Below are 24893 nucleotides of genomic sequence, written 5' to 3' on the forward strand. Positions count from 1 at the left end.
CTATTCTGAACATTTAATATCAATGTAATCACACAATATGTGTGTGGCCTTTGGTGTCTCGCTTCTTTAACTTAGCAAAACGTTTTCAGGTCAATCCACGTTCTAATTTGTATCATTACAGCAGGTCTCAATTTTGTTCAATGCTGTTTAGTTGTAATGTTGATGAAAACATAGATTCCCAGCCGGGGCCACTGTTTGTGGAGGTGGCAAGTTCTTGCCATGTCTTCATGAGTTTCCTGCAGGTATTTCAGTTTCCTCGTCCGCCCCAAAGAAGTGCTTAGGTTAATTAGCATGCCTAACGATCCCAGTATGAGTGTGTGTGTGTGTGTTCCCTGTGATGGACTGGAGTCCTGTCTAGGATGGGTTCCCGCTTTGCCTTCTGAGCTGCTGAAATAGGCTGCAGCGATCCACTACTGTAAACTGGAATAAGCATGTAAATAATTATCTTGTTCTTATTAATTGTTCTTAATTGTATGAATAGCTTATATTTATTTCAGTGTTTAACATTGGAAGTATTTTAGCCTTTATTTAGAAGTTTGGTGATGCTGTGACCAGAAATATTTGGTAGGAACTTAACTCTTATCTATTTCAATTAGCCTATTGGTAAAATTGGTTTCCTTATGTGTCGCTTAACTTAAAATTACAGTTTCTAAAAACCTGTCAACGATGTTAAGTGAGGACTTACTGTACTTTATTTGTTCTAATGGCTGAATAATATTCTGTTAATATACCACATTATGTTTGTTGATGGGCATTTGGGTTTTCTCCATGCTTTTTCAATTATAAATAATAATGCTGTGAACATTTATGTGCAAGTTTTTTTTGTGGATGTATGTTCTCATTTCTTCTAAGTATATATCTAGGAGTGAAACTGTTGGATTTTATAATAGTTCTATGCATAAATTTTTGAGGAACTTTTGGACTTTTCCAAAGTGGCTTCAGCATTTTATATTTCTACTAGAAATTTATGAGTGTTCTAATTTCTCCACATCCTTGCTAACACTTATTGCATGTTTTTTATTATAGCCATTCTAGTAGAGTGATTTGGAAGTGATGCAAATCATGTGATCTTGATTTGCATTTCTTTAATGATGTTGAGCATCTTCTCATGTGCTTATTGGCCATTTGTATATCTTCTTTGGAGAAATGTCTGTTGAAATAATTTTCCATTATTTAATTGGGTTGTCTCTTTAGCCTTGAGTTCTAAGATATGTATATCTTTTACATACAAGTCCCTTGTCAGATATATGATTTGCAATATTTTTCTCCCATTCTATGGTTTTCATTTTCTTGATAGTGTCCTTTGATACACAAATTTTTAATTTTTATGATCAATTCATTTATTTTTTTCTTTTATAGCTTATGTTTTTGGTGGTATATCTAAGAATCTTGTCAAACCCTGGGTTACTAAGATGTACACATATGTTTTCTTCTAAGAGTTGTATACTTTTTTCTCATACATTTAGGTCTTTGGTACATTTTGTGTTAATTTGTGTATATGAAGTGAAGTAGGGATCAATTTTCACTCATTTACATTTGGTTATCCATTTTCCCAAGTATTATTTATTGAAAAATTCTTTCCCCATTCAATAGCTTTGGCACCTGTGTCAAAATCAATAAACCATAGACGTATGGGTTTATTTCTGGACCCTGAATTTTGCAACGTTGACCTATGTCAATCTTTATGTCAGTACCAACATTTTGATTACTGTAGTGAGTAAGTTTGACATCAGAAGTGTCAGTTCTCCAACTTTGCTCATTATTTTGGGTCCCCTGCAATTCCACATAAATTTTAGGATTCGCTTGTCCATTTCTGCAAAAACAAGGCAGGAAGCAGTTGGTGTTTTTATTGGGATTGCAATTAATATGCAGATAAATTTGGAGAATATCGCCATTTTAACAATACTAAATCTTCCAATCCATGAACACAGTATGTCTTTCCATTTATTTAGGTTCTCTTTAATTTCTTTCAGCAATAATTTGTATTTTTTTTTTTTTTTTTGGTGTACAAGATTCCCACCACTTCCTTGGCTACATTTATTCCTATTAATCTTTGCTGGTGTAAGTGAAATTCTTAATTTCCATTCTGGATCATTCATTGGGAGGGTATAGAAATACAACTGGTTTTTGTATATAATCTTGTATTCTGCAATTTGGCTGAACTTATTTATTAGCTGTAATAGGCATTTTGTGGAATTTTCAAGGCTTTCTATTTTATGATTATGACATCTGTGGAGATAGTTTTACTTCTTCCTGTCCAATTTTGATGACGTTATTTTTCTTGCCTAATTGTCCTGGCTTTAAAAAGACTTCACAATATTAAGAATAAAGAAGGAAATATGCAAAATGCAAGAGGTCTAACTTTCTAAACACAGACCTCTGACTCTACTTTTTCCAGGGCTGGCAAGTCCTTTACCATTTTACACCCTCTCTCAAACTTTGTACAATGCTACAGTTATCAAAACCAACCCCAAAGATCAGGTTGAACTTCTACGCACCTTGCTTGGATCCCCTGCTTCCTAGCCACATTGTGCAAACACAGGGAATGGATTCATACAACTTTCAATAGAGAAACTAGTCTCTTAAACACCTTGACCTCATTAATTATCAATGCAAAATGAAAATAACAATCTTGGCTTCCTATTTAGAAACATATTTCAGGTTTCTAGCAGAACTGTGGTAATGGATTATCTTGAGTTTTCATGTAAAAGCTCGCCTTCTACAGAAGTAAGGTAGTCAGCTTCCCCGTGCAATGTTATTTTAACTACATGATAAAGCCTTTATATAGCAAGAACACTGTAATGTACTAAAACAGGGTCATTTCTTCACACTATAATACAAAAGTAACCTTTCTTCCTCAGGTCCTATTTTGTTTCTTGATGTTTAATTGGATTTTACTTTCCGTTTACCATCCAAACATTGCCTCACACAGTTTCTCTCCTAAAAGCCTCAACAACTGCAATATGTGGAGGGAAGAGTGGGGTAGGGGTAGTGGTAATTTACAAAGACAGTACACCATCACTGTAAATGAAAATGAATGTACATTACAAATCTACTGTAGTAGAACAATCTTTACCGAAGTTGGAGAGAAGTAGCCAATAGTACAAAAAAATCTATAAGGAATACTACAGGGAAAAGTTGTTCAAAAAGGACTCTTGGTGCCTCTTTAGTAATATGAGACATATTTTGTTAATTATCTCATTTACAACATAAGTTTTCAGTAACACATAATGCTGATTTAGACAATAGTTGATTTTCTGAGTATATACTGCTGAAATTTTAATCTAAAATTTTCTGGCGACACTATAAAGTGTTTACCCCGAAGCTTTATTTTGTCTAGTAGGGAGGCATTCCTCAGAATCAACAGTTTTCTAATGGGAATAACCTTAGAAGTCATATTGTAATTAGATGTGAAAGTATGATTCTGTTTATTGTTTATTGTTGTTCCTTAAAAAAAGAACCATTAAACGTAATTCTTCTGGGGCATTTCTACTACATAAAAAAGGCCTGCTGTTAATGTTTCCTCCAATAATGTTTAAAATGTTCTATGCTGGTTATCATTCATCTTTGTTTTAAAAACCCACTTTTAATATGGCATGAAAAAAGGAGATATAGAGCAAGTGCATGTCAGAGCTGAAGTCTAATCTTATGAACCATAATATAAAAGGCATTATTAATGACCTATTGAGATCACACAGGTAAATCCTGACATCATTTTTTTAAATCAGTTTTTGATAATGATTTTAAAATAGTAAACCAAACAGTAATGTATTGGTCCTAAAAAAAATATTTTTGAATATATGATTGCAGCAATTTTCTAAAATTAAAAAGCAGAACTGTTAGAACAAGTTGTTCAACATATAAGAAACAGAGAAAAAGTACACCAAGTCAGCTCTGGTTTAGAGCCTCCTGTGCTGAAATTAAATTACATCTAAGCCCGGCAGTAGCCAAATTACTCGTGTGAGAGAATACTTTTTAAGAATACAGATACATGATTGCCTCTGCCTTGGTCACCTCAGGATCCACCACCACTGCCTCAACTGCCTTGACCACCTTTCACCTACTCTGCCCAACCCACCCTGGCCTCCCTTCAACAGCCTATAGGATAGCACATTGGAGATATATTTCCACAGAATCTGGCATTACATGTTCCTGTTCAGAAGTGAATAGTCAGTGTAACTGCTATCCTCTACAGGACTATTTACAAGAGAGAATCTCCTCACATGGTTCTTTGTGAACACTTAGGAGAGGGCTTATCTAGATCATGTGCTATGTGGACTTCACACAAAAAAGTCAATCTTTCTATAAATCAGTCGTTCTGGTTATGATTTCTCTGGGTAACAATAAGTTTACACCTTTGCTTTCTATGAATCTGCTATAAATGTTATAGCCTGCTTACGGGAGAATGCTGGTTACCTGAGAAACCATGTTGGGATGCATCATGACAGCAGACACAGAAAGCAGAGAGGAGCAAAGCTGGGAACCACCCTATCTGGGCTCAACATGGAGCCAGGAGAGCCTCTCCATCATAAGAAAGGGTGGGTGAGTGAGAACTCCCTGGGGGATTCACACTCTCCATGAGGACCTGTGCAAGACAAGAAAAGTGAAAATCCCCTGGCCTTCCCTCATCCCTGCCACCAACCTTGTAGACTAAGGCAAAGAGTCACCCAGATGTTTTGTGGGGGCAACTTTCAGGTTCAAGGGAACCTCTGCAAGCCTTGGGCCCAAGAATAGATAAGCACTGGCACCATTGCCCCGACAGAGGACATAGTCATGGGACCTGTGAGCAGAAAGATTGCTTAACTCCCACTTGCCGGATGAGGTTCAGTACCAGCTTTCAGCCCAGCAGTCCTGCTTCTGCTGAAACTCAGCACAGGCACAGCAACCTGCTGTCCCAGGAAGCATTTGAATGGCTGGGCAAGATACCCCACCCACCACTGCCAATGGTAACACCGCAGGCAATGCCTGCTAGAGATTCCAGCCCAGTGCTCCATCTTCTGTGTTAACTCAGCCAGACGATGCAACCTCCTGTTGTCCCCAGAAACACCCAAATGGCAGGTTGGGTGACCCTAACCTCTCCACTAGTAGTCTGATGGACAATGCCTGCTAGAGCTTCCAGCCCAGTGGTTTGCTTCTGTCTGAACTCAGCCAGTGGGCATAGCCTCCCATTATCCCAAGTAACATCCTGATGTCAGGATGGGTTTATTAGTTTTTTCTTGCACTGCTATAAATAAATATCTGACACTGAGTAATTTATAAAGATTAGATGAGTAGTTGGCTTTTGATTTTGCATGCTGTACAGGAAGCATGGTGGGATATACTTCTGGGGAAGCCTCAGGAAACTTACAATCATGATAGAAAGCAAAGGGGAAACAGGCATGTCTTACATGGCCAAGACAGGAGGAAAAGGAGGGAGGGTAGAGGTGCCACACACTTTTAAACAACCAGATCTCAGGAGAATCCACTCACTATCGTGAGGACAGTACAAAGAGGGAAATCTGCCCCCATGGCCCAATCACCTCCCACCAGACCCCACATCCAACATTAGGGATTACAATTTAACATGAGATTCGTGTGGGGACACAGATACAAACCATATCATTCTGCCTCTGGCCTCTCCCAAATATCACATGCTTCTCACATTGAAAAATGCAATCATGCCTTCTTAACAATGCCCCAAGCTCTTAATTCATTCCAACATTAACTCAAAAGTCCAAAGTCTCATCTGAGACCAGAAGAGCCCCTTCCACTTATGAGCTTGTAAAATAAAAAACAAGTTAGTTACTTTCAAGATACAATGGGGGTATAGGCATTGGATAAACATTCCTCTGCAAAAGGGAGAAATCAACAAAAAGAAAGGTGCTACAGGCCCCATATATATCTGAAACCCAGCAGGGAAGTCATTAAAACTTAAAGTCCCAAAATAATTTCTTTTAACTCCATGTCCAACATCCAAGATCCATTGGTGTAAGGGGTGGGCTCCCTAGGCCTGAGGTATCTCTGACCCTGTGGCATTGCAGGGTTCAGCCTCAGAAGCTGCTTTCATGGGCTGCCATTGAGTGCCTGGGGCTTTTCCAGGTGCAGGCTACAAGCTGTTGGTGAGTCTACCATTCTGAGGTCTGGAGGATGGCGACCCCCTTTGCAAAGCTCCACTAGGCAGTGTCCCAGTGGGGACACTGTGTGGGAGCTCCAACCCACATTTTCCCTCCACATGGCCCTACTAGAAGTTCTCCATAAGGACTCCACACCTGCAGCAGGCTTCTACCTGGACATTCTGGCATGTTCATACATCCTTTAAAATCTAGGCGGAAACTCCCAGCCTCAATTCTTGCACTTTGTGAACCCACAGTCTTAGCAACACATAGAAGCTGCTGAGGTTTATGGCTTGCACCCTTTGAAACAGTGGCCCAAACTGTACCTGTACCCCTATTAGCCATGGCTGACCTGAAGCAGCTGGGATGCAGACAGCAGTGTCCTGAGGCTGTGCAGGGAAGTGAGGCCTTGGGCCTGGCCCAGGGAATCATTCTTGTCTCCTAGGCCTCCAGGCCTGTGATGGGAGGGGCTGCCATGAAGCTATCAGAAATGCCTTCAAGGTCTTTTGTCCATTGTCTTGGCTATCAGTAATTGGTTCTTATTTTTTTGGGCAGATTTTTGCACCTTGCTTGACTTCCTCCCCAGGAAATAGATTTTTCTTTTCTACTGCAAAGCCAGGCTGAAAATTTTCCAAATTTTTGTGCTCTGTTTTTCTCTTAAATATAAGTTCCTGTTTCAGGTCATTTATTTGCTCATATACGTGAGTGTAGGTGGTTAGAAGCTGCCAGGTCATATCTCGAACATTTTGCTGCTTAGAAATTTTTTCTACAAGATACCCTAAATCATCTCTCTCTCAAGTTTACAGTTCCACAGATCCCTAGGGCAGGGGCACAATGCAACAAAGCTCTTTGATAAAGGACAACAAAAGTGACCTTTGCTCCAGTTTCCAAAAAGTTCCTCATCTCCATCTGAGACCTCCTCAGGCTGGACTCACTGTCCATATCACTATCAACTTCTTGGTAACAACTATTTAACAAGTCTCTTGGAAGTTCCAAATTTCCCCTCATCTTCTTGTCTTCTTCTGAGCCCTCCACACTCTTCCAACTTCTGCCCATTACCCAGTTCTGAACTCACCTCCACATTTTCAAGTATCTTTATAGCAATGCTCTGTCTTCAGTACCAATTTTCTGCATTAGTCCATTCTTGCATTGCTATAAAGAAATACCTGACACTGGGTAATTTATAAAGAAAAGAGGCTTAATTGGCTCATGGCTTTGTGGGCTAAACAGGAAGCATAGCAACTTCTCTTTCTGGGGAGGCCTCAGGAAACTTTCAATCATGACAAAAGGCCAAGGGGAAGCAGGAACATCTTACATGGCCAGAGCAGGAGGAAACGTGGGAGGAGGTGTTACACACTTATAAACAACAAGATCACGTGGGAACTCACTAACTATACAGTACCAAGGAAGGATTGTATGAAACCATTCATGAGAACTCTCCCCTCACGATCCAATCACCTCCCAGCGGGCCCCACCTCCAACATTGGGGATTACAATTTGACATGAGGTTTGGATGGGGACACATATCTAAACCATATCAGCAGGTGGCCCTGACTGCCCCTGATGCTGGTAGCCAGGCAGGCAATGCTAGCTAGACTTTCCAGCCCAGTGATACTTCTTCTATCAGAAGTTAGCCCATTGATGAAACCTCTTATTGTCCCAGAAAACACCTGGACAGCAGGTGGTTTTCCCAACTCTCATAGCCAGGCAATCCATGCCTGCTAGAGCTTCAAGCCCAGTTGTATTAATTCTGCCTAAATTTGCCAAGAGTTTCAGCCATAGAAATACTGGATCAACAGGGTGGACAACCCCCACTATGCCCAGCTCCCATAGGCAGACAGGCTACACCCACTAGAGCTTCCAGCCCAGTGGGCCTGAATCTGCCTGAACTCAGCAGGCAAGTGCAATCCTGCATTCCCCAGAGAAACACTCAGACAGCAGATTAAGGCCAACCAAGCAAGGATATGACCTCTCTGCCAACTGCAGTACCTACTTAAGAAAGTCTTATGGACCAGAACACACAAAAACAAAATGAGGCCATGGAGGCAGAAATTGGAGGGGGCTCCTCTGAGCCCCAGGATAGGACTAGAATAAAAGCCAGTTGACTGAACCCACCTTATACCACAATCAAAAACTGAAGGGCATAAAAAAATAAAATAAATGAACAACAAAAAACCTAAGGACAGCCGCTTCAAAAATGAAAGGGACATCAACCCATGTAGATTAGAAAAAACCATCACGAGAACTCCAGCAACTCAAAAATTCCGACTCTTGTTACCTTCAAACAGCCACACTTGTTCCCCAGTAATGACTTTTAACCAGGGTTAAATGGCTGAAATATCATAAATATAATTTAGAATATGGATAGGAATGAAGATCATCAACATTCAAGAGAAAGTCAAAACTCAATTCAAGGAATTTAAGGGATACAATAAAATAATACAGGAAATCAAAGATGAAATGGTCATTTAAGAAAGAACCATACTGAACTGATAGAGTTGAAAAATACACTTCAAAAATTTCATAATAAAATTATAAGTATTAACACCAGAATCAACATAGCAAAGAAAAGAATCTCAGACCTTGCAGACTGATTATTTAAAATAACACAATCTTAAAAAAAAGAAAAATCAATAAAGAAGAATAAATAAAACTTCCAAGAAATATGGAAATCTGTAAAGAGAACAAATATATGACACATTGGCATCCCTGAAAGAGAGGGAGAAAAAGGAAGTGACTTCTAAAACATATTTGAGAATATCACCCATAAAAATTTTCCCAACCTTGCTACAGAGACAGACAGTCAAATTGAGGAAATGTAGAGAACTCCTGTAAAATACTATACATATGCCATCCACAAGACACCTAGTCATAAGATTCTATGAGGTCAAAATGAAAGAAAAAATGTTAAAGACATCTAGAGAAAAGAGGCATTTTCATGTGCGAATGAAACCACATCAGGCTAATAGAGGACCTTTCAGTGGGAACTCTACAAAACAGAAGCATTCATAAAGAAAAGAAATTCCAACCAAGAATATCATACTCAGTCAAACTAATCTTTATAAGTGAAGGAGAAATAAGATTCTTTTCAGACAACAAAATTCTGAGGGCATTTTTTACCACCAGATCTGCCTTATAAGAGGTCCTTAAGGAAATGCTAAATATGAAAAAAAAAAAAAAGATTGTTACCAACCACCAGAAATACATGTATACTTCAGTACATAGACCACTGGCACTATATAGCAGTCACACAATCAGGTATCCTTAGTAACCAGCTAAGAACACAATGACAGGATCAAACCTACATATATATATATATTTCAGACAGAGTCTTACTCTGTCATCCAGGCTGGGGTGCAGTGATGCATTCTCAGCTCACTGTAACCTTTGCCTACTAAGTTCAAGTGATTCTCGTGCCTCAGCCTGCCAAGTAGCTGGGATTACAGGCACACGCCACTACGCCCAGCTAATTTTTGTATTTTTAACACGGACGGGTTCACCATGTTGACCAGACAGGTATCAAACTCCTGACCTCAAGCAATCCACCTGCCTTGGCCTCCCAAAGTGCTGGGATTGCAGGGGTGAGCCACCACACCCAGCCTAAATATATATTAATATTAATCGTGAGTGTAAACATGCTAAATTCCCCAATTAAAAGGCACAGAGTGGCAAATAGGTTAGTAAGACACAACTGTTTGCTGTCTACAAGAGCCCCATACACATGCAATGACACTCACAGGCTCAAAGTAAAGAGAGAAAAATCTAACAAGTAAATGGACAACATAAAAAATCAGGGATTGCTATGCTAATTTCAGGCAAAACAGACATTAAACTGATAATGATCAAAAAAAAGAAAGAAAGAAAAAAGGGCATTGCATAATAGTAAAGGGTTCGATTCAACAGGAAGACCTAACTATCCCAAATATATATCCATCCAACATAGGAGCACCCACATTCATAATGCAGGTTCTTAGAGACCTATGATGAGACTTAGATAACCACTAAATGATAGTGGGAGATTTCAACACCTCATTGACAGTATTAGAGGGACCACTGAGGCAGAAAACTGACAAAGTATTCAGGGCCTGAACTCAATGTTTAACCAAATTAGCAAAACAGACATCTGCAGAACTCACCATGCAAAAACAACAGTATATACATTCTTCTTGTCTGCACATAGCATGTACTCTAAAATCAACTACAGAATCAACCATAAAACAATCCTCAGCAAATTCAAAAAAATTAAAATGATAAAAAAACACACTATTTGACCACAGCACAATATAAAGAAAAATAAATCCTAAGAAAATCACTCAAAACAATACAATTGCATAAAGATCAAGCAAACACCTCCTGAATGACTTGTACATAAACAAAGAAATAAAGGCAGAAATCAAGCAATTCTTTGAAATACATGAAAACAAAGATAAAACATACCAGAATTTCTGGGATACAGCTAAAGCAGTGCTAATAGGGAAGTTTAGAGTGCTAAACACCCACAGTGAAAAGTTAGAAAGATCTCAAATTAACAACTTAAAATTACACCTAGAGGAACCAGGGAAACAAGAGCAAACCAACCCCAAAGCTAGCAGAAGACAAGAAATAACCAAAATCAGAGCTGAACTGAAGTAAATTAAGATGTGGAAAATGTTACAAAAGACCAACAAATGTAGGTGTTGGCTCTCTGAAAAAATAAGATTGATAAACCACAAGCTGCCCTAATAAAGAAAAAAAGGAGAAAAAATCTAAATAAGCACAATCAGAAATGAAAATGTTAAAATAACCACCACCTCCAAAAAAATATAAAAATCCCCCAGAGAGTATTATGAACATTTCTATGTACAAGAAATAGAAAACCTAGAAGAAATGGATACTTTTTTGGAAACATACAACCTCCCAAGATTGAACCAGGAAGAAATTAAATTTCTGAACAGACCAAAAACTTGGTCTGAAATTGAATTAGTAATGAAAAGGTTACCAATGAGAAGAAGCCAAGGACCAGACAGCTTCACAGCTGAATTCTACCAGATGTAAAAGGAGCTGCTAACATTTCTACAAAAACTATTCCAAAAAGTTAAGGAATAGGGACTACTCCCTAACTCATTCTATGAGGCCATCATCATCTTTGTAACAAAATCTGTCCGAGAAACAAACAAACAAAACTTTCGGGGCAATATCCTTGATGAACATAGATGCAAAATTTTTTAACAAAATAGTAGAAAGCCATATCCAGCAGGACACAAAAACCTAATCCACCACAATCAAGCAGGCTTTATCCCTGGGGTGCAAGGTTGGCTCAATATATGCAAATCAATAAATGTGATTTACTACATAAACATAACTAAAAACAAAAACAACATGATCATCTCAATAGATGCAAAAAAGCTGTTTGATAATATTCAACATTTCTTTGTGTTAACAAACCTTAACACACTAGGCATTGAAGGAATATCCTTCAAACTTATGTGAGCCATCTATGACAAATACAAAGCCAAAATCATACTGAATGGGCAAAAGCTGGAATTACTCCCCTTGAAAACCAGAACAACACTAAGATGCCCACTTTCACCACTTCTATCCAACATAGTATTGGAAATCCTAGCCAGAACAGTGAGGCAAGAGAAAAAAAAATGAAATGCGCACCAATAGGAAGCAAGGAAGTCAAACTATCTCTGTTTGTAGATGGTATTATTTTATATCTAGAAAACTCCATAGCCTCTGCCCAAAAGCTCCCAGATCTGAATAACACCTTCAGCAAAGTTTCAAAATACAAAATCAATGCATAAAAACTGACAGCATTTCTATGCACCAACAACGTCCAAGCTGAGAACCAAATACAAATACAATTCCATTCCTAATAGCCACAGAAAAGTATCTATGAATACAACTAATCAGGATGATAAAAGATCTATACAACAAGAATTACAAAACACTGCTGAAATAAGTAAGAGATGACACAAACAAATGGAAAAATATACCATGCTTATAGATAGAAAGAATCACTATGTCACTATGTTTAAATGGTCGTATTGCCCAAAGCAATTTACATATCTAATGTTATTCCTATCAAATTAGTAATGGCATTCTTCATAGAATCAGAGAAAACTATTTTAAAATTTATATGAAACTGAAAAAGAGCTCAAATAGTCAATTCTAAGCAAAAAGAACAAAGCCATAGGCATCACATTACCTAACTTCAAGCTATACTACAAGGCTACAGTAATCAAACAATCATGGTGCTGGTACCAAAACAGACACAAAGAGAAATGGAACAGAATAGAGGACTCAGAAATAAAGCCACACACCTACAACCATCTGATCTTTGATAGTCATGAAAAATGAGCAATGAGGAAAGGACACCCTAGCCAGTAAATTATGCTGAGATAACTGGGTTGCCATATGCAAAGATTGAAGTTAGACCCCATCTTTGCACCACATACAAAAATCAACTAAAGATGAATTAAAGACTTCAATGTAAAACGTAAAATTGTAAGAACCCTGGAAGATAACCTAGGAAATACTATTCTGGACATAGGCCCTGAAAAGATACCATGATAAAGATGTCAAAGCAATTGCAACAAAAACAAAAATTGACAAAAGGGATCTAATTAAACTAAATTGTTTCTGCACAGCAAAAGAAACTATCAACAGATAGTAACCTACATAAGGGGAGGAGAAAACATTACCTACATAACTGGAGAAAACATTTGTAAATTACACATCTGACAAAGGCCTTATAGTCAGAATTTATAAGAAATTTAAACAAATTTACAAGCAACAAACATACAGGCCCATTAAAAAGTGGACAAAGAATATGAACAATTTTTAAGCAAAGACATACACGTGGCCACCAGGTATATGAAAAATGCTGAACATCACTAATCATTAGAGAAATGCGAATCAAAATCACAATGCAATACTATCTCACATTGGTCAGAATGGCTATTATTAAAAAGTCAAAAAATAACAGATGCTGGTGAGGTTGTAGAGAAAAGGGAATTCTTATACGCTGCTGGTGAGAACGTAAATTAGTTCCCTCACTGTGGAAAGCAGTTTGGTGATTCCTCAAAGAATTTAAAACAGAAGTAACATTTAACCTAGCAATTCCATTATTGGATATATACCCAAAGGAACGTAAATCATTCTACCACAAAGACAAACGCACACATATATTCATTGTGCACTATTCACAATAGCAAAGTCATGGAATTAACACTAATGCCCACCAACAGTGGACTGGATAAAGAAAATGTGGCACATATACACCATAGAGTACTACATAGTCATATAAAAGAGTGAGATCATGCCCTTGCATCAACATGGATGGAGTTGGAGGCCATAATCCTAAGTGAACTAGTGCAGAAAAAGAAAAGCAAATACTGCACATTGTCACTTATAAGTGGGAGCTAAATATTGAGTACACATGGACACAAAGATGGGAATAACAGACACTGGGACCTACTTGAGCATGGAGGTTTAAAGGAGGAAGAAGCTTGAAAAACTACCTATTAGGTACTATGTTTATTACCTGGGTGATGAAATATCTATAAACCAAATTCTGGTGACATGTAATTTACCTATACAACAAACCTACACATGTACCCTGAACATAAAATAAAACTTAAAAAAATAAAAATTAATACATTTAAAAAGGTTCCCACACGCATAGTTTTATGGGTGAATTATAACATAATTTTAAGAAACACTTGATTTGTAACATACACATTTTTTTTCAGAAAATAGAAAATAGAAGCTTCCTGGCCTTTTATATGATGGAAAGGTAATCTTGACTCCAATATCATAAAATTTCAGAAAAGAAAAAGAGAACAGGACCATTTCATTAGTAAATATATTTAAAATTTAATAGAAAATATTAATTTACCAATTTCAGAGGTACACTTAAAACAATTCCAAATAAAACGTTGTGATCAATACAAAAAAAAAGAAGAATGTAGAATGGGTTTCTACTGTGATATTTACACAGAATATATTATTAACTTTTTATCTTAAAATACATGTGTTTAAGATTATTACCTCTTATTTATAATACTCTATTTGCCTCTCATAAATACAATATAGTCTTTCAGATTATGTTAACTACCTTAATATGAAATAGTAAGGGGCAAAAGCTCAATTTTATATGAAATAATAATCATTTTATCTCACATATTATCTCTCTGAGTTGTTCATTCTGATTGTTTATTAATAGTTTAAAAAATATCTTTTTTGAAAAAGTGTTTTTTCTCATGAATATTGTCCATATATATGTATATCAAGTGCCACATAATAGTGTAAGTCAAAATGGATTTTATTTCTTCAAAAGAGTTAAACATTAAAAATTAGCCCTTAAGAACCCAAACAATGATTTATTACAGCTCACATTATAGTGTATGCCTTTTAAATCATAATTATTACAAACAAAATAATTTAAAACAAGCTTTTAATCACCTAGGATTATACACTTCAGGTTTGGTGAAATTTACTAAATAAAATGAATTAACACAAAAATTTTAGAGATTTAGTTTCAGGTTATATAATGGGAAAGGGAGTCTGTGTGTGTGTGTTTTTTTCTTTTTTAATTTATTTTTATTGTACTTTAAGTTCTAGGGTAAATGTGCACACTGTGCAGGTTTGTTACATATGTACACATGTGCCATGTTGGTGTGCTGCACCCACCTACTCGTCATTTACATTAGGTATATCTCCTAATGTTATCCCTTCCCCATCCCCCCACCCCACAACAGGCCCCAGTGCGTGATGTTCCCCTTCCTGTGTCCAAGTGTTCTCATTGTTCAATTCCCACCTATGAGTGAGAACATGTGGTGTTTGGTTTTCTGTTCTTGTGATAGTTTGCTGAGAATGATGGTTTCCAGCTGCATCCATGTCCCTACAAAGGACATGAACTTGTCTTTTTTATGGCTGCATAGTATTCCATGGTGTATATGGGCCACATTTTCTTAATCAAGTCTGTCATTTTGGACATTTGGGTTGATTCCAAGTCTTTGCTATTGTGAATAGTGCTGTGAACATTTAAGTCTCTAATCCATCTTGAATTAATTTTCGTATAAGGTGTAAGGAAGGGATCCAGTTTCAGCTTTCTACATATAGCTAGCCAGTTTTCCCAGCACCATTTATTAAATAGGGAATCCTTTCCCCATTTCTTGTTTTTGTCAGGTTTGTCAAAGATCAGATGGTTGTAGATTTGTGGCATTATTTCTGAGGGCTCTGTTCTGTTCCATTGGTCTATATCTCTGCTTTGGTACCAGTACCATGCTGCTTTGGTCACTGTAGCCTTGTAGTATAGTTTGAAGTTAGGTAGCGTGATGCCTCCAGCTTTGTCATTTTGACTTAGGATTGTCTTCGCAATGTGGGCTCTATTTTGGTTCCATATGAACTTTAAAGTAGTTTTTTTTTTTTTTTTTTCCAATTCTGTGAAGAAAGTCATTGGTAGCTTGAAGGGGATGGCATTGAATCTATAAATTATCTTTGGCAGTATGGCCATTTTCACGATATTGATTCTTCCTATACATGAGCATGGAATATTCTTCCATTTGTCTGTGTCCTCTTTTATTTCATTGAGCAGTGGTTTGCAGTTCTCTTTGAAGAGGTCCTTCACATCCCTTGTAAGTTGGATTCCTAGGCATTTTTTCTCTGAAGCAATTGTGAATGGGAGTTTACTCATGATTTAGCTCTCTGTTTGTCTGTTATTAGTGTATAAGAATGCTTGTGATTTTTGTACCATTGATTTTTTATCTTGAAACTTTGTTGAAGTTGCTTATCAGCTTAAGGAGATTTTGGGCTGAGATGATGGGGTTTTCTAAATATACAATCATGTCATCTGCAAACAGGGACAATTTGACTTCCTCTGTTCCTAATTGAATACTCTTTAATTCTTCTCCTGCCTGATTGCCTTGGCCAGAACTTCCAACACTATGTTGAATAGGAGTGGTGAGAGAGTGCATCCCTGTGTTGTGCCAGTTTTCAAAGGGAATGCTTCCAGTTATTGCCCATTCAGTATGATATTGGCTGTGGGTTTGTCATAAGTAGCTATTATTATTTTGAGATACATTCCATCAATACTGAACTTATTGAGAGTTTTTAGCATGAAGGGCTGCTGAATTTTGTCAAAGGTCTTTTCTGCATCTACTGAGATAATCATGTGGTTTTTGTCTTTCATTCTGTTTATATGCTGGATTACGGATGAAGCCCACTTGATCATGGTGGATAAGCTTTTTGATGTGCTGCTGGATCTGGTTTGCCAGTATTTTATTAAGGATTTTTGCATCAATATTCATCAGGGATACAGATCTAAAATTATACTTTTTGTTGTGTCTCTGCCAGGCTTTGGTATCAGGATGATGTTGGCCTCATAAAATGAGTTAGGGAGGATTCCCTCTTTTTCTATTGATTGGAATAGTTTCAGAAGGAATGGTACCAGCTCCTCCGTGTACCTCTGGTAGAATTCGGCTGTGAATCCGTCTGGTCCTGGACTTTTTGTGGTTGGTAGGCTCTTAATTTTTGCCTCATTTTCAGAGCCTGTTATTGGTCTATTCAGAGATTCAACTTCTTCCTGATTTAGTCTTTCTCCGACCTTTCTCTCTGGCTGCCCTTAACATTTTTTTCTTCATTTCGACTTTGGTGATCTGACAATTATGTGTCTTGGAGTTGCTCTTCTTGAGGAGTATCTTTGTGGCGCTCTCTGTATTTCCCGAATTTGGATGTTGGCCTGCCTTGCTAGGTTGGGGAAGTTCTCCTGGATAATATCCTGCAGAGGGTTTTCCAACTTGGTTCCACTCTCTGCATCACTTTCAGGTACACCAATCAGATGTAGACTTGGTATTTTCATATAGTCTCATATTTCTTGGAGGCTTTGTTCATTTCTTTTTACTCGTTTTTCTCTAAACTTCTCCTCTTGCTTCATTTCACTCATTTCATCTTCAATCACTGATACCCTTTCTTCCAGTTGATCAAATTGGTTACTGAAGCTTGTGCATTTGTCATGTAGTTCTTGTGCAATGGTTTTCAGCTCTATCAGGTCACTTAAGGACTTCTCTACATTGGTTATTCTAGTTAGCCATTTGTCTAATCTTTTTTCAAGGTTTTTAGCTTCTTTGCGATGGGTTCAAACTTCCTCCCTTAGTTCGGAGAAGTTTGATCATCTGAAGCCTTCTTCTCTCAACTCATCAAAGTCATTCTCCATTCAGCTTTGTTCCATTGCTGGCAGGGAGCTGTGTTCTTTGGGAGGGGGAGAGGCGCTATGACTTTTAGCATTTTCAGCTTTTCTGTTTTGTTTTTTGCCCATCTTTGTGGTTTTATCTACCTTTGGTCTTTGATGATGGTAACGTACAGATGGGGTTTTGGTGTGGATGTCCTTTCTGTTTGTTAATTTTCCTTCTAACAGTCAGGACCCTCAGCTGCAGGTCTGTTGGAGTTTGCTGGAGGTCCACTCCAGATACTGTTTGCCTGGGTGTCAGCAGTGGAGGCTGCAGAAGAGTGAATATTGCTGAATAGCAAATGTTGCTGCCTGATTGTTCCTTTGGAAGCTTCGTCTCAGAGGGGTACCTGACAGTATGAGGTGTCAGTCCGCCCCTACTGGGGGATGCCTCCCGGTTAGGCTACTCAGGGGTGAGGGCCCCACTTGAGGAGGCAGTCTGTCCGTTCTCAGGTCTCAAACTCCGTGCTGGGAGAACCACTACTCTCTTCAAATCTGTCAGACAGGGACATTTAAATCTGCAGAGGTTTCTACTGCCTTTTTTTTGGCTATTCCCTGTCCCAGAGGTTTAGTCTACAGAGGCAGGCAGGCCTCCATGAGCTGTGGTGGACTCCACCCAGTTCGAGCTTCCCGGCCACTTTGTTTACCTACTCAAGCCTCAGCAATGGTGGGCGCCCCTCCCCCAGTTGCTGCCTTGCAGTTACATCTCAGACAGCTGTGCTAGCAATGAGGGAGGCTCCGTGGGTGTGGGACCCTCTGAGCCAGGCACAGGATATAATCTCCTGGTGTGCCATTTTCTAAGATCCTCATTTGGAAAAGCAGAAATCACCGGTCTTCTGTGTCACTCACGCTGGGAGCTGTAGCCTGAAGCTGTTCCCATTCAGCCATCTTGGAACTGCTGGTTGTGTTTTTGTTTTCTACAGGAGAGAGAAAGAATTAATTGTAAAGTGAGATGAATGATTTTGAAATGTTTTAGTATTATTGGCTTAAATGGTTACTTTTGTCATATTGATGAGGCTTTCAAATCAAGCATTAAATAATTTCTTCACATATTTAACATCTATAAAGTGTTTACTATGCTCCAGATACCATTCTAAGCAGTTTACATATATTACACACACATATAAAAATATATGTACATATAGCAACCCTATAAGGCAGGTACTGTTACTATTCTCATTTGATAGGTGAGGTAACTAAAACACAAAGGCCTATCAGTTTTTTATTGGCAAATGCATGATTTCCAGTATTCAAACAATGTTATGTTGCCTCTCTTCCATTCTTCCCAATTCTTCTAAATAGGATCCTTCCCAATAGGATTTTGGACTTTGCTTTGAAAAAATAATCTGAGAAATCTAATGAGAAAAGACAAGTTACCCTCTGATGTTAAAACTTAGATTATTTAATGTATTCAGTCAGTAAATATTTATTGAGTACCTATTAGATGTTAATTAGGTATTCATGTTACATCAGTGAAGAAAATGGGGATATTCTTTGCCCTCATTCAGGAGAGAAAACCAGTATATTTTAACCACATAAATAATTACATAATTACAATTTTTTGATTCTGTATAAGAATAGTAATGTAGCTAGAAGACAGTATGACAGAGACCTGGAAAAAGGTAGTACTTGTGGGTTATTAGCATTGCCTACTTTCAAAAAATGTAGTATCTAACTCACCCAGACATATAAGTTAACTGGGCTCAATTGGGAAGTTCTCACTTGAGGTTTATCATATATTGTTGTAGGCATATAATGACTGGGGCTAGAGTCAACTAAAGGCATGACTGGGAAGGCATTTAATAAGATGGCTTCCTCAATCACATGTCTAGCACTTCAACTGGAATGGTGTTTCATATAGTTAACTTAGTCTTTTTTACAACATGGTAGTCTCTAGATAGTGCAACTTACTCCTGGTGGTTGACTTCCCCAAGAGTGTGCATTGCAAAGACTCAGGCACAAATTGCAAGGTTTCTAATGACCTAGGCTGTAAAAACACATATTACTTCTGTCACATTTTATTGATCCTAAAGCAAATCAAAGGTCAGCCCAAATTCAAGGAGAAGAAAATAGGCAGGGACATGAATATGGGAGGCATGGTTCATTGGGGAGCCATGTTTGGGTATTAGCTACCACAATTTTCCATTTTCTCTATTCTCTGTTTCCACAGCTTCTACTGGATGGATGTTGGAACTTGTGGATTCATTTCCTATTTTAAAAAATATTTTCTCTTCTATTTTGCTTCTCTCAGTCTTTTTCTTCTTTCTGGAATATTTTCTTAACTTTTTATCCAACCTATTTATTGAGTTATATATTTCTGTTTTATTTTTTATTTTCATGAGCTTGTTCTTATCCCATACTTTTCCTTTTTTCATAGTATGCTGTTCCTGTTTCTTGATACAACATTTTTTTTCTCTCTCTTCTCATGTTAATTTTACAACAGCTTGCGCTGTTGCGAGTTTTGTTTAAGTTTACTATCCCTGGACTACTATATTTCCTCCAATGTTCTCACTCTATCCCAGTTTTGGCCTGCTTTTGTCTCTGCATTGAATGTTAAAGGCTTTTCTCAAATACCTTGTGATTTAAGACACTTAATCCTCAGATTTAAGAATGAGGCACTAAAAAAGTTGATTGAGTGAAGCTTATCAACTAATGGCACCATGAGAAATTTTGTAGGAATTTGGTCATTTTATGGGCCTTTTCTCATTAGCTACTGAGTTTCCCTAGGAAGGAATCATCCAAATTCTTGTCTAGATGTATAAGTTTAAGTACCAATATTCTAAAAACCCAAGTAAAAAGGGAGGCTGTTGGCTTCTGTATTTCTTAGTTTTCTTCAGAGAAATCAAACCAATGAAATATGTGTATACACAGAAAGACATGTATTTATATAAAGAGATGTGTGTGTGTTTGTGTATAGTAAGAAATTTATTATTAGGAATTGGCTTATGTGACTATAAAGACTGGCAAGTCCAAATCTTCCATGTAGGTCTACAGACACTAGATCCAGAAGAGCCATTGGTGCAGTTCCAGTCCACAGGCTGGCAAGCAGAGACCCTGAAGGGTTGATGTGCAGGTAAAATCTGAAGATAAAGGTAAAGTCTTCTGGAGAATTTCATCTTGCTCAGGAGTTCAATCTTTTTGTTGTATTTAGGCTTTCAAGTGATTACACTAAGCCCACCCACATTATAAAGAGCAATTTGCTTACTCAAAGTTCACAAGTAGAAATCTTAATTTCATCCAAAAACACCCTTAAAGTTGACATATAAAATTAGCCATCACAGTCTCACTGATTAGTATGTAGACTTTCAACTAATTTACTGTGAGGTTTTCAAAAAAGTACCTTATCTTCATTATTAGTTGTAACTGGTATCACTAAGACCAGAGTCCCTCCCTTTTTTAAGAAATTGAGTATCACTATGTTGCCCAGGCTCGCCTTGAACTTGTGGTCTTAAGCAATCCTCTCACCTCAGTCTCCTGAGTAGTTGGAACTACAGGCATACAACAACATGCCTGGTTCCTGAGTCCTTTTGTTTAAAACTCTTTACAGACTAAACTTCCAGCCCATGGCTGCTTTGACCAATAGAATGTGGCAAAAGGGATACTATGCCAATTTGGGGCCTAGACTTTATTTTTTATTTGGTATTGATACTCTGTAACTTGTAAATTGTACTTTATTATTAGAAGCACTCTACTACTTAACTTTTCCAGGTCAATAAGAAAAAATTACTTCATGACCAGGAATAATAAGATATAAGAAAGATAATTTTAGCTAAAACGTGAAAGATGGATTTGTTTTTATTGATTTTTTAATTTTAATAGCTTTAGAGCTACAAGCGGAATTTTTTGTTACATGGATGAATTGTATAATGGTGAAGTTAGGATTTTAGTGCACCCATCACCTGAGTAGTGTACATATTACCCAATAGTTAGTTTTTCATTCATCACCTCCTGCCCACCCTTACCCCTTCTGCTTCTCCAATGTCTATTATGCCATTCTGTATGTCTTTGTGTATCCATAGCTAAGATTCCCACTTATATGTGAGAACATGTGGCATCTGCTTTTCAATTCCCAATTTAGTTCACTTAGAACAATGGGCTCCATTTCCCTCCAAGTTGCTACAAAAGTCATTATTTTGTTCTTTTTATGACTGATTAGTATTTTGTTATATATATACACATATATATTCATATTTATACTAATATTTATATTCCATTATTTTTATCCACTCATCAGCTTATAGGCAAGTAGCTTGATTCCGTATCTTTGCAATTGAAAATTGTGCTGCAATAAACATACACATGCAGTTGTCTTTCTGATATACTGACTTCTTTTTCTTTTCCTTTGGGTAGTTACCCAGTAGTGGGACTGCTGGATCAAATTGTAGAGCTACTTTTAGTTCTTTGAGAAATCTCCATACTGTTTTTCATAAAGATTTTGCTAATTTACATTCCCACTGGTAGTGTATATGCATTTCTTTTTCATCATATCTATGTCAATATCTATTGTTCTTCAATTTATAAAAATGGCCACTTTGACTGGGGTAAGGTGACATCACAATAGGATTTTAATTTGTATTTCCCTGATTACTAATAATGTTGAAAATTTTCTTCATGTATGTTGGCCATTTATATATCTTCTTTTTTGTGTTTTGTTAAGATTTTATACTTTTGTAGGTTTTTTGGGGAACAGGTGGCATTTGGTTACGTAAGTAAGTTCTTTAGTGGTGATTTGTGAGATTTTGGTGCACCCATGGCTTGAGCAGTATACACTGAACCCTGTTTGTAGTCTTTTATCCCTTACACTTTTCCCTCCCTTTCCCATTGAGTCCCCAAGGCCCATCGTGTGATTCTTATGCCTTTGCATCCTCACAGCTTAACTCCCACTTATGAGCGAGAACATACAATGTTTGTTTTTTCATTCCTGAGTTTCTTCACTTAGAATAATAGTCTCCAATCCCATCCAGGTTGCTGTGAATGCTATTAGTTCATTTATTTTTATGACTGAGTAGTATTCCATTGTATATATATACCATGGTTTCTTTATCCACTCTGATTAACGGGCATTTGCGATGATCCCACATTTTTGCAATTGAAAATCGTGCTGCTGTAAACATGTATGAGCAAGTATCTTTTTCGTCTGGTTACTTCTTTTCCTCTGGGTAGTGGGATTTCTCGATTAAATGGTAGATCTACTTTTATTTCTTTACGGAATCTCCACACTGTTTTCCATAGTGGCTGCACTAGTTTACATTCCCACCAGCAGTGTAGAAGTGTTCCCTCTTCACCACATCCATGCCAATATCTCTTTTTTTTTTTTAATTTTTTGATTATGGCCATTCTTGTAGGAGTAAGGTAGTATCGCATTGTGGTTATGATTTAAATTTCTCTGATCGTTAGTAATGTGGAGCATTTTTTAATATATTTTTTGGCCATTTGTATATCTTCTTTTAAGATTGTCTATTCATGTCCTTAACCCACTTTTTGATGGGATTGTTTGTTTTTTCCTTGCTAATTTGTTTGAGTTCATTGTAGATTCTGGATATTAGTCATTTGTCAGGTGCATAGATTGTGAAGATTTTCTCCCACTCTATGGATTTTCTGTTTACTCTGCTTACTGTTCCTTTTGATGTGCAAAAGCTCTTTAGTTTAATTAAGTCCCAGCTATTTATCTTTGTTTTTATTGCATTTGCTTTTGGGTCATTGGTCATGAAATTCTCGCCTAAGCGAATATCTAGAAGCGTTTTCCCAAAGTTATCTTCTAGAATTCTTATAGTTTCAGGACATAGATTTAAGTCCTTGATCTTTATTTTTGTATAAGGAGAGAGGTGAGGATCCAGTTTCATTCTCCTGCATGAGGCTTGCCAGTTATCTCAGCACCATTTGTTGAATAGGGTGTTCTTTCCCCACTTTATGTTTTTGTTTGCTTTGACAAAGATCAGTTGACTGTAAGTATTTGGGTTTATTTCTGGGTTCTCTATTCTGTTCCATTGGTCTATGTTCCTATTTTTATGCCAGTACCATGCTGTTTGGTGACTATGGCCTTATAGTATAGCTTGAAATCAGACAATGTGATACATCCAGATTTGTTCTTTTTGTTTAGTCTTGCTTTGGCTATGTGGGCTCTTTTTTGGCTTTATATGAATTTTAGGATTTTTTTTCTGTTCTGTGAAGGATGATGGTGGTATTTTGATGGGAATTGCGTTGAATTTGTAGACTGCTTTTGGTAGGATGGTCATTTTCACAATATTGATTCTACCCATTCATGAGCATGGGATATATTTCTATTCATTTATGTCATCTATCATTTCTCTCAGCAGTGTTTTATAGTTTTCTTTGTAGAGGTCTTCGTTAGCTATATTCCTAAGTATTTTTTTTCAGCTATTTTAAAAGGGGTTGAGTTCTTGATTTGATTCTCAACTTGGTTGCTGTTAGTGTATAGGAGAACTACTGGTTTGTGTACACTAGTTTTGTATCTTGAAATTTTGCTGAATTCTTTGATTACTTCTAGGAGCTTTCTGGAGGAGTTTATAGGGTTTTCTAGATATACAATAATATCATCAGTAAACACCGAGAGTTTGACTTTCTCTTTACTAATACGAATGTCCTTTATTTCTTTCTCTTGTCTGATTGCTCTGGCTAAAACTTCCAGTACTATGTTGAATAGAAGTAGTGAGAGTGGTTATCCTTGTTGTGTTCTGTGTCTCAGAGGGAATACTTTCAACTTTTCCATGTTCAGTATTATATTGGCTGTGGGTTTGTCATAGATGGCTTTTACTACATTGAGGTATGTCTCTTGTATGTCGATTTTGCTGAGAGTTTCAGTCATAAAGGGATGTTGGATTTTGTCAAATGCTTTTTCTGTGTCTATTGAGATGATCATGTAATTTTTGTTTTTAATTTTGTTTGTAAGGTGTGTCACATTTATTGACTTGCATATGTGAAACCATCCCTGCATCTCTGGTATGAAACCTACTTGATCATGATGGATTATCTTTTTAATGTTGGATTTGGTTAGCTAGTATTTTGTTGCAACTTTGGCATCTATGTTAATCAGGGATATTGGTCTGCAGTGTTCTTTTTTGGTTAAGTCCTTTCCTGGTTTTGGTATTAGGGTGACACTGGATTTACATAATGGTTTAGGGAGGATTCCCTCTTTGTCTATTTTGTGGAATAGTGTCAATAGGATTGATACCAATTTTCTTTGAATTCAGCTATGAATTCTTTGAATGACGGGTAGAATTTCATCTGGTTCTGGACTTTATTCTGTTGGTAATTTTTAAATTACCATTTCAATCTCACTGCTTGTGGACTGTTCAGGATATCTATTTTTTCCTGATTTAAGGTAGGAGAATTGTATTTTTTCAGAAATTTATTCATCTTTTCTAGGTTTTCTAGTTTACGTGTGTAAAGGTGTTCATAGTAGCCTTAAATAGCCTTTTGTATTTCTGTGATGTCAGGTGTAATGCCTTCTGTTTCATTTCTAATTGAGTTTAATTGGGTTTTCCCTGTTCTTTTCCTGGTTACTCTTGCTAATGGTCTATCAACTTTGTCTTCTCAAAGACCCAGCTTTTTGCTTCCTTTACCTTTAG

Source organism: Chlorocebus sabaeus, chromosome X (assembly GCF_047675955.1).
Source record: "Chlorocebus sabaeus isolate Y175 chromosome X, mChlSab1.0.hap1, whole genome shotgun sequence".
Classification (NCBI taxonomy): domain Eukaryota; kingdom Metazoa; phylum Chordata; class Mammalia; order Primates; family Cercopithecidae; genus Chlorocebus; species Chlorocebus sabaeus.